The following is an 11227-nucleotide window of genomic DNA, read 5'->3' as shown; positions in this document are numbered from 1 at the left end:
TGAAATGGAAAAGCAAAATACTGCACTTTAAAAAATGAAATATTTTAAGTAAATTTTTAGTTTTTAACTGTCCCTGGGAAAAATGTAAGATGAAATAGTGAGGGCTTGTCTAAGCAGGGAAGTTTTATCTGCTAGATATATAGCCTAACCATGTAAGCACCTGAGTCTTTTTACTACAGCCTCTTCCAGCTCAGTTTAAACAGCTTGCAATGTCATAAGCTAAGCTTCAAAAGGGAAAATAAAACTATCATTTGAAAAAAAATACGCTTGTAGCAAAACGAGATTGTTCACATGGGTACTTAAAAACAAATTTCATCCTGGTATAAATTCATACCTTGACTTTCATGTTTAAACTTTCCCACGTAGACAATTTCTCAAAGGAAGCGTGAGGGTTTGGGAGGGAAGTGAGGTGGGAAGTGAAACTACTTTTGCAGCACAAAGCAGAATGAGGACTAGAAACAAGTAAAGACAAGGTTTAAGAAGCTTTCCCTCAGATGTTGTTCCTTTGTCCTTTCCACTCATTTTAAAATAAGAGAAAAAAACCTGAAGCAGCAACCTAAACACCAGTATGTTTAAAATTAATGAGGGATTTTATTTTGAAGAAAGAAAAGGCATAAGAAGAAAATCCAGCACTTTTACTGACACTTATCCCAGATACCACAACCTTGACCTTTTCCATAATTTGCATTAAGGCACCCTAGACACCTGCCATTTGACCCCACTGAAAAGGCAAGGGGGGAATCAAGACCTCAGTGATGACACTGGACTTCCTCCACATCAAGAAACAAGTGTGCAACCCCCTTTAATGCAGCCTTACTGGTGGATAGAGAGGCGAGCTGTTAAAAACCACCTATTTAATAAGAGCGGGGTAAAATGAACACTTCTTGTAAATGAGTGTCTTGTGCCTTAAGGCTTTTTAATCCCTGTGTAGAAAGGGTGTGTTACCATGGCCACACGAGTGCTGGCTGGCCTGTCACACAGGAGTGGCATCAGTTTAAACACACAGGAACACACAGGCTCTGTTCTTCCACCATCTGCATTTACTTCTTTCCCAACACCCAGACACCACGCTTCACTCTTCCAGAAACAGACAGTATGTTTATTGCAACAGTCCAAACAAAAACATCTCCCATATTTTGCATAGGACACAATGCACCAACAGCCAATTTGCAGGCACGTCTCTATGTTACTAGGCAACTCCAAAACAAGAGTCTTCCTGAAGTGTAATAGAAGTCAAAGGAAAACAGTAGAAAACCCCTAAACTGCACAATTCAGCAGAAAATGTTCTACCACCAGACTTCCTTCTATGGCAACACAAAAGCATTCTGAAACTGGCCAGTCACCAAGATGTAGATTCCAGGGCTGTCAGCACCATCAGCTTCAGACATTCAAAAAATATTGAATCAGATTTCTTAAGAGAACCCAAATTATTATTTTTAAGTCACCACCTGCTTGCTGGAGTTTTCTGGGGATATCTGATTTCCTTTGCAGCAGAGAAGACAGCTGGAATGTCAATGTGTCTCAAAAGGAAGTTAATATTGCCAAGCAATTCCAGGTGCTAGGGCTTTAATAGACAAAAAAACAATCTCATAAAAAAATACACTAGTTTTGTGGTAGAGTCCATAAAACCCAGGCACTCCAGGAAGTTTTGGATGTTGCAGGAGACCCTAAGCCCCTGCAAACAGGCTTGCTAAGCATTGTGCAGAAGTACTGGACATTTGCTCCCCCTTTCCTCTAAGCAGGAGTGGCAAGCTACAGCCCTAGGCAGAGGCAGCACAGGGAAACCAGACAGTCATCATTTCCATTTTACAAGGTTGTGTTTTCCCTCCCTTGTTTGATCACTGAGTCTGTCTTGAAAAAAAAAAGGGCAAAAACCAGAGAAAAGTAGAAAGTGTATCCTTCAGTTGTGTTCTTTGGTACTGCAGATAAAGATTTAAGAGTGGTTTTTTTCCCCAGTTTCAGAATATATCTGTGTAAGTGTAATACAGACTTCTGTGTAAAGCTAGAAGTGAAGCAAAGCCAGCCAGTTTTGCCTTTACAAGTACTTACAGGTGTCCCAAGGGGATCCTGTTTGGTTCAGGTAAGCTTTGGATTACATTTACCCACATTTATGTACCTGGTTTAACTGAATCTGGCCTTGGAAAGGCACGAGAATCAAGTTATGCCGTAACACTTTTTATATTTTTTGGTTCTGGTTGGGGAAAAAATACTTTGAGAAACAAGCTCTTGTTTCTGGATGAATTTGTTCACAAGTCTTCCTGCATCTGGCCACAGAACAACACTTCAGATAGCTTCTGGAGAGGCTGAGGGAGCTGGGGCTGTTCAGGCTGAGAAGAGGAAGCTGATGGGAGACCTCATTGCTGTCTACAACTACCTGAAAGGAGGTTGTAGTGAGGTGGGTATTGGCCTTTTCTCTCTAGGACAAGAGGAAATGGAATCAAGTTGCACCAGGGGAGGTTCAGATTGGATATTAGGAAACATTTATTCACAAAAAGAGTCGTGAGGCATTGGAACAGGCTGCCCAGGGAGGTGGTGGAGGCACCGTCCCTGGAGGTGTTCAAAAAACAGGTATATGTGGTGCTTTGGGAGATGGTTTATGGGTTGGAGGTTGTAGGACAGACAGTTGGACTTGATGATCTTGAAGGTCTTTTCTAACCTTGATGATTCTACAATTTTACCAAAAGCCATTTACCCAATAGGCTGCCACACACCCCTGTTGCAATTTAGCTAGAAAAATTGAGCTCAGCAATTGTACTACAGTGAGAATTACAGGAAGTCTCCACAGAAGTTTTAAAAACATTTTAAGCTTCCCTAGAACATTCATGTGATATTTTAGTAAGTTTTACATCCAGATCACCAAGATAGCAGGCAATGTGAAAATATTCTGCCTCACCTGATAATATACTGAGCAGACACAGAGTATTTGCTGCCATCAAAGCCAGTAGGTGGAAAGTTACTTAGTAGGGATCCAAGTGGGTGAAACACTCATTGGCATTTCCCCACCTGAAATGCAGGTGGGTCCGTGGGCTTTGGATCACTGAGCTGGGGCAGATGTTGCACTTCTGGAGGTGGTTTTGACTACTTTCAGTTCACATCAACCAAGGGATGTCAGAACATTCCCATCATTTTAGAGCACCCTGATGATTCATACATGGTTACATGGCAATATTTACTAAGCTCTCAGGAGGCAAATTCATTAGGAGAGATTACTCAGCTGTCAAACACCCGTTCCCTTGCGTAAGAATTATATGCTCTAAATAAAAGTTCTCATCTCCAACTTGAACTTCCATCCCACCACCTACTCACTCTTCTCATAGTTCCATAGTCAGTGAATGAGAACATACCATTATGCTTTTAGAGACTGCAGAAGGAACATGGGAGACACTGACAATAAAAAAATACAGAGATTTGAGTTTAGCAACTTTTTTCTCAGCATAACTCAGCATAATTAAACTACTATTTATTCAGAGCCAATCACAGCTGCAAAGGAAACAGTGAGATGGATACAGATTTCTGTCCAAAAGCAGCCAACAACCTGAAGCTCATTTCTGAGCTCTGCACACCTATCAGTTGGGCAACTGGTTTTCTGTTTTTTCAGAGCATACTTCCAGCAGAAGACATTGCAGGCTCCAGTAAACAACTGTCTTTCAGGAGGTACCACATTTTTTCTTTACATCTGAATACTTGGCAGCATTGATTTACATTACTGTTTGTCCCTCTACCCAAAGCATACTCCCCTCATCACTAAAATGGAAGGGATCTGGGCAACAGAGCATGACAGAATGGTTGGCAACTGCTACAAAGCAGACTGCAAACACACATGCAAACAAAAGACAGAAAATACTTGTTAAAAACCAGCAGGGCAAGACCTCATTCCTACATATATGGCCACTGAGTTTGGAGAGCCAATGCAAAAAGGGTCATGGTTTTTAGGACATCTTGCTGCAAGAGCTGTAACAAGAAAGGAGTGAGTACTCACTGCTCTGCTGCTGCAGTCATCTGGGTACAAGATTGTTCATGCTTTTCCAGCTGTATTAACTGGTTTAGTAAAAATCGTGCTTGCAGTTATTTTATTCTTGTGTGCTTTTAAATACAGCTATCCTGAGCAGGACAGACCAAGCATATTGCATACTCCTATTGTCTAAAAATCAGAAGCCACTTACAGGTTTGCAAGAGCCCCAAACATGCAGGAACTATTGTACTACTAATTATTGCTTTTCTCTCCTCTTGAAAAAGAAGCATCAAATGTAGGAAGTCAGAGGTCTAGACACTGATGCTACAAAGGAAAGGATATTGACTCTGCACCTGACTTTGCCCTTACAATCTGTTTGCTGTATACCATACTCACCTTTCTCTTTGCTACCACTATACCACAAAATCCTGGCAGGTCAGGTTACCACGCTGTTTTTGTGGCTCTACTCTAAGCCGTATGTTGAAGGCCCCCCTAATGAGGCCCTAGTGTAGCATTTCATCTCCTAGAAACCAAGTGGGCTTTTACCACAGCAAGCACAGAGATGGGAACAACTGCAAGTCTGAAGGGAACTGGATTCAAAAGCATCATGAACTGGCTTCGTAGTACATCGTGCTTTATCATGAAAAACCCTCAGCTGAATGGAGCCACAAGGGTAAGTACAAAGGGTTTTTAAAAGCCCATAAGCCTCCCCAGATATTGCTGTGGACCAAACAGACCAGCAAGGCTGTAGCAAAAGCAATGTGAAGGCTTGCCACATTGCACAGCTTTCTGCTTCCTCGTGCAATGAGGCTGACTGATCAGAAGTGTATCTGCACATGGGTTTGTTGTTCATTTCCTCTTTCCCCTACAGCTCTGAAGCACAATGCGGTAGCAGCACGTGGCTGGCAGTGGCACACAGCCCCATACACCCATGGGTGAGGATGGATGGCTGCAGGGACCCATCCAGCACCCACCACGGATCTCCTACCTTAGGGTCTCCATTATTCCCAGGGACACGATTCCTACCCACACTCCCTTTTCTTTTTGCACTGGCATCTGTCTGTGTAAACACGCCTGCTGTGGTTGCCAAGGGATCAAATAACCAACATGAAGAAACAAAGAGCCTGCAAGGAATCCCAGACACAACCATCTTTATGGGAAAAATATTCTATTATCCAGTGCCAGTATTTGACTTTCAGGGAACAAAAACTCAGTACAAGGTAATGCTATCAAATACACTTCTTGGTACAATCCTGCAGCAAATAGGCACTCACTATGTTTATAATGAACTCATTAAAAATTTCCTTCTACAGAAGTGCCTCAGATGTATTAGAAGTAGAACTGATGGCAAAAATCCCACCATCACTCACTGCCAACATAGCAGTTATGTACAAAACAAAAAAACCCTGCACCACATGTATTTTATCTACCTGCAGTTTGAAGAATGTAGGGTCTTAGAAATGGACAGTGTTGCTACTATATTAAAAAAACACAAAGCAGCACTGCATGAAAATCAAGGCACATGGCTTCTAGATTTTTTAATTGATCATTTGTGACTGGTTCCTGGATTTCTGTCCAGTTAGAACTTGTAATATGTAAGACTATGGCAGCAACACCATTTCCTATCTCTAATTCTGCTTATCTGCCACCTTCTCACGGAGCAGGTCTCTTTAGCCAGTGGTGCAGATTTGCCAAAATGGTTGGACTTCAACCCCAACACAAACACCCTGCAAGGACTGCCGATGGCAGGGGAAAGTGGAGTGTACCGCTGCTTCTGGAAGGACACATGCCCAGAAAATGCTGAGAGCTGCTGGAAATTTCACCATTCATGTTCAGGACAGCATCTTATTCCTGGGCACAGAGGGGAGCTTGAATCACATGCCAAACAGCTATGGGTGAGTACTGCCAGCCTACAATGCCTTTTGCCCTGATTAGTGGGGGGGAAGGAATTTTTGGAAGAAAAAAAAAGATAGGTGCTCCCTAACACAGGCTGTTTTCTCCTACTGTGGAAATATGACACTAGGGAAACAAAACCAAAGCAATCAAACCCCCCAAAAACTAGATAAGTACATAATAGTTTAAAAGCAGGAGACTTTGTTACCCCAGAACATTTGTGCACAGCAAGCATGGGCATGAAGACAGCAAAAGCCTAGCAAGCATTGAGGTATGACTCTTCAGGTGGTTGCTGTACAGGCTGCATCCAGCCTCCCTGCCCTGGTTAGGAACTGGAGCTCTTCTGTCAGCAGGGAGAGGCTCCCAGTGAGGCTCTGAACTGCCTCCACAAGACACTGCCTATTTCCACTGATGGTACTTTCTTAATGTAAGTACCTACATTTGACCTTTAATGGATTAAGAATATCTCTTAAGTGAATTCCAAGTGAACACGAGGAGTAAACTCAGACCACGGTGCTGTGCTCTACACAACCAGTGGGATCAAACTTAGTGCTCACTGAGTCTCATGGAATGAAAAACATTCATTTAGGCAGCAGGAGGAAGTTTTGAACTAGGAGGTAAATTTGTGTGATTCATGTGCATAAGATAGACTAAATCCAAACAGGTATCTTCACAAAAAAAGGGAGGCAGATAAACAGCCCTTAACCAATGAAATTTTGAACTTTCAGTACCAGGTGTAGGAAGAAAGATCCTATTACTTCTGCTGAAATCATTCTCTCTACTGGAGCAGAAGCTCTGGAAGTACAGGAACGCCTCTACATCGTGTGCACGATGGCTGAGTATCTCCACCTGGATTCCTCCCTACTGACCCTGCTGCAATACACAGATTCAACACACAAGGGCTCACAGAGCCTGACCATACTGGCTGAAGACACCAGGCATATTGACTTTAAGGGAAACCATTACACAGGACTCTCCTGGCCCATCAAATGTGGGGGGTTTAAAATGCTCCACGAATTCATTCAAGTCCTGCAACACAACATTGACTCACATCACCTCCCACAGCTGCTAGGGTATGAAATTGCAGGCTGGAGAATACTTAGGAGAGGTGATTATGAAAGCAAGCCCCCAAGACGACAACACAGGCAACTAATGATCACACCAACACCTGCATTAAAACCAACTGCAATTACCCAGAGACCAGCTGCAGGAGATGCTTCCAGGCCTTTGTCCTCTATTGTGCCAAGCCACTTACTCCCACAACTTTTGGTAACACCTGCTCAGAGTTTATCATATTTCTGTGAAGAAAATATAACAATGGCAAGTCACACAATGCAGAAGGATATTCATCATCTAAGTCAAGGAAGTCTGGTCACCTTAGAAATGGACTCAGCATGGGACACGCCAACTAACCCACCACTATCCATTATGTTTGCAGGCTCTGTTTTTCCAGATCTTTCACCTTCACAGAGCACTAAAGTAACACTTCTCTTCACTGAACTGAAAGGGCTGCCTGGTAGAGTTGCTGGCACATCCTTGCTGTTAGAGCAGCCAGAGCCTCACATGCCTAAGACAGATTCATACTTCCTTTTTAGTAAGTCAGAAGTATCTACATACCATTTTCTACAGGACATCACTTCAGACACAGATGAGCTTTCCAGACCCCTGCACACTTGGGTGATAAACACTCTTCAAGAATGGCCTCACAGCTCAGCAGAGACATTTCCTTCTAAGACAGAATGTCATATATTTTTGCCAGAAGCTATGTCAGCATCACAAGTGTTAGATTACAGTGATGAGGCAAAAGGTCACTTTGCTGAACTTGAAATGCTTTCTAGCATATTCCTCTTGCCAGAAACACTCCCTTTGCTATTCCCAAAAGCTTCAGTAAGAGCCACAACTTTGTCTGACCTCATATCTCCCATCAATGACAAGTTTCCACCTGTGCTAGCAAGCAGCAGTCTCAGCCAAGTGTTCATTAATGACTATGAACAGTTATCTAAACCTATTCCGACTATTCCTCAACCCAAAGGGTTTCCATTTGCTGGAGGGAAAAGCAGAGTTTCTTCTGTAACCCAGAGAGAAGAACAGACCCTCTACCCCAATTTTTATTTCAGCCTAGAAGCCTCAGCCTGCCTTTCTAGCAGGTTACACAACACTTCCCCTAGTAAAGCTGAAGTATCCGAAGAACCAAGTCTGATCATTCTGTCCCATCCTGATACTGCTTCAGTTCTTATGCTGCCAGACTTTTCTAGCTTTGACACGCTTGAGCTACCCAGACCAACAAATATACTTCATTCTTCCTACAGCAGCATGTTCAGAACAGAGATGCAGTTTGCAAGTACTTTATCCAGCAACACAAAGGAATTGCATTCAAACAGAGAACTGGGAACAAGGATTTTGCCAAACATGACTGAGTCTATCCTGGAATCACTCAAGATCTCAGACATCAAGCCAGATGCTGTAGAAGTGCCTCTGACTTCATTTAATGCTCCTTCTCATATCTTCAGCAGTATACCAGGTATGTTTAAATATTTGATTTTCCATTTCTTTAAAAGTACTAGGAATGTGTCAGCAGCAGTGTTCCTTGTAAGGGGAAGCAATTTTTCACTCAACTTGGTGCAGGTAACAGCTCAGCTTTGTGACCAGACCCAGCTTTGGCTGTAATCCTAAGGGCAAAGGTATACCCACTGAAAAGGTTTTGAAGGAAAACAAGGATGTGCCAGAGGTCTAAAAAACATGAACTGAAATAGTCTAGAAGACTGAGAAAAGATAAAAGCTTACGTAACAGTTTGCTGAAAAGAGAATAAAGTGTTCTTGGTATCCCCTGGAAACTGAAGCAACACTAAGGACCTTCAATTGCTGCTAAGATTACTTAAGTTAGTAGTTAAGCTTTCTCACAGTAAGAAGGATAAACCAGTAGAAGAGATGCTCGGAGAACACTTGTAGAGGATTTTTAGTAACAGAATATTTATCAGAAATGACACAGAAGTTGAGTATCTTACAGAGTAAGGAATTAGGCCAGACACCCTTCATAGTCCACCTTCTCCTCCAGACACATGAATCTGATTCAGGCTTAAGTATATACTAGACTACAGAGATCATACATTTGTAGGACCAGTTGGGGAAGATTATGTCTGAATCAGCTTCTATTATTTCTCTAAAAAGCTACACATTGTAAATCTTAAATACTTAGTAAGCATTCAGAGTTTAACTATTCCTTTACTCTAGTGACCTGACTGCCCCTATTTTTAATGCATTTACCTCATTAATGCCCTTCAGAACCATCTTCTTTGTAAATCTTTACTAGCCCTACATTAAGTCCTTACCCATAGCACAAGACTGTAGTCTGAAATACTTAGATTTTCAAATCAGGTGTCCAAGCACCTGTCAAAGCATCTGTCTGGACCTCGCAGCCCTAACATGGTACTGTTGGCAACACTTTTACAAACACAGGCTACCTAGAGATGTTAAAAAATACATTTTTGCCCCAGTGAGAGAAGCCACTTGGGTCCCATTTTCTAAAGGGAAAGTTGAACTCTAGCTTCCTTCCCATGCTGGCAGATACTGGCAAAGATTTTTCAGTGACATACCATAAGAACTTCTAAACTACATTCCCAACCCTATAGTAAATTATTAACATAAGAACCCTTTTACATAAATCTAAGCAACCTTTCACCTTAAATTGTAACAACCTTCTAATTTTCACAGAGGGGGTTCAGACACTACTGCCATTGCACCAGGATCCAAGCATTTGGCTGTTTTCCACATCTGAAAGACATTCTGAAAGACCACAGCCTGTAGAAAGTACATTGATTCTTCCTTCATTTACTGTGCCACAAGAGATTGAGTATATAACCTGAAGTAAAAAGTTTAATTCTATGTTCTTACTTCTGAATGTAGCTGCCATAAACCTTTTTTCCACCTTGCAAGGTATCTCTGGTTTCCTATACTAGAACCCATGCACCACACACCCCTCAAACTATAATGACCTTAAGATTCATGTCCTTCTGAATTCCTTAATATTTACATAGGTAGCATAAGGAGAGGATGAGAATAAGGCATGATGTTAGTCAATCTTGCAAACTAGTCCCCTATCCTAAATTGCTGAAGACCCAAATGAGATCCAGAAATGGCAGGAAGAAAGGGACATTTTTGTCATAGGTAGCAGAATTCCCCATGTCTTGGTCTTCTCCTTTACTCCTTGAGACTGCCAGCAAACTTCTAACAGAGGAAAGATTTCCTCTCAAATTTGTTGCCACATCTTGTCACCCTACAGCTTACTTGGTGTCCACTCACATTCACAGAAGCTCCTCAAACTGGGCAGATGTGCAGCATTCAAAGTAATCCTGTCCCAGGCAGGGTGTCTGCCGCATCCAGAAGTGGGGTAATGCCAAGACACCCAGTGCTTTACCTGATTAATCTGAAATTATTATTGATGGTAAAGATAGGTTAATGGTATAAAATCCCCAAATCATCCCATAATTGGTGAAGAAAACAGAAAATGAATAATGTAGCTTTAAATCATTACCTTGGACATGAGCTCCGTTTCAGCATGTGATGACAGAACACTCAGACATCAGGGGTGAGACCAATTCTTCGCATAGTTAAGAATGGTTTCTTCAGGGATTGTGTCTTGTTTCCCAAGACAACACTTGATGTGGAAACAACCATGAGCTTCTGCACTTTGAGGATCTCAGCTTGTGCAAGTACACTCCCAGAGGTTCCTGCAAACTTAATGTTGGGAATGAAGGCAAATCCAGGCAATACCTAATGACAGCCCTGCTAATAAGATACCTGTACTAGAGTCTTTGATTGGTAAGGTATCACAGTACCAGGCAGGCTCCTGCTGGGCAGTTTTGAACTGTAATCCAAACTTGGATTTTTGTAGACCATCCAATTGTATAAGGAAGGACCCTGAAGCTTACATAAGCTTTCCATAACACAAAATGCAGAAAAAAAAATCACACAAGAGCTTTGCAATAATAGGAAGGCACACTGTCCTTACTCCTCAGAGTCACAGGATGTTAGGGGTTGGAAGTGACCTCTGGAGATCATCAAGTCCAACCCCCCTGTCAGAGTAGGACCAATTTCAATATTGAAAGCATGACAAATGAGATGTACTTCACTGCCACAAATAAACATATTGCCTGAGAGGCACATTGTGGTATTTCTGTGTAAAGTTACAAATTAAGACATTGCTTGGGAAAGCACTACATAACATCTGTTAGATCAAAGAGTGTTGTGCCTGTTTACAACTCCTTAGATAAACATGTATCTAAATATACTTAAGCACATTGTTAAGATGTGATCAAGGACAACACTTAACAGTACTATTATAAGTTTCAGAAGAAATGAGACAAGTCCAGAATTTCCTGTCCC

This window comes from Chaetura pelagica, unplaced genomic scaffold (assembly GCF_000747805.2).
Source record: "Chaetura pelagica isolate M959 unplaced genomic scaffold, ChaPel_1.0 scaffold198, whole genome shotgun sequence".
In the NCBI taxonomy this organism is placed as follows: domain Eukaryota; kingdom Metazoa; phylum Chordata; class Aves; order Apodiformes; family Apodidae; genus Chaetura; species Chaetura pelagica.
The sequence above is the reverse complement of the archived record's forward strand: the minus strand, read 5'-3'. Positions refer to the sequence as shown.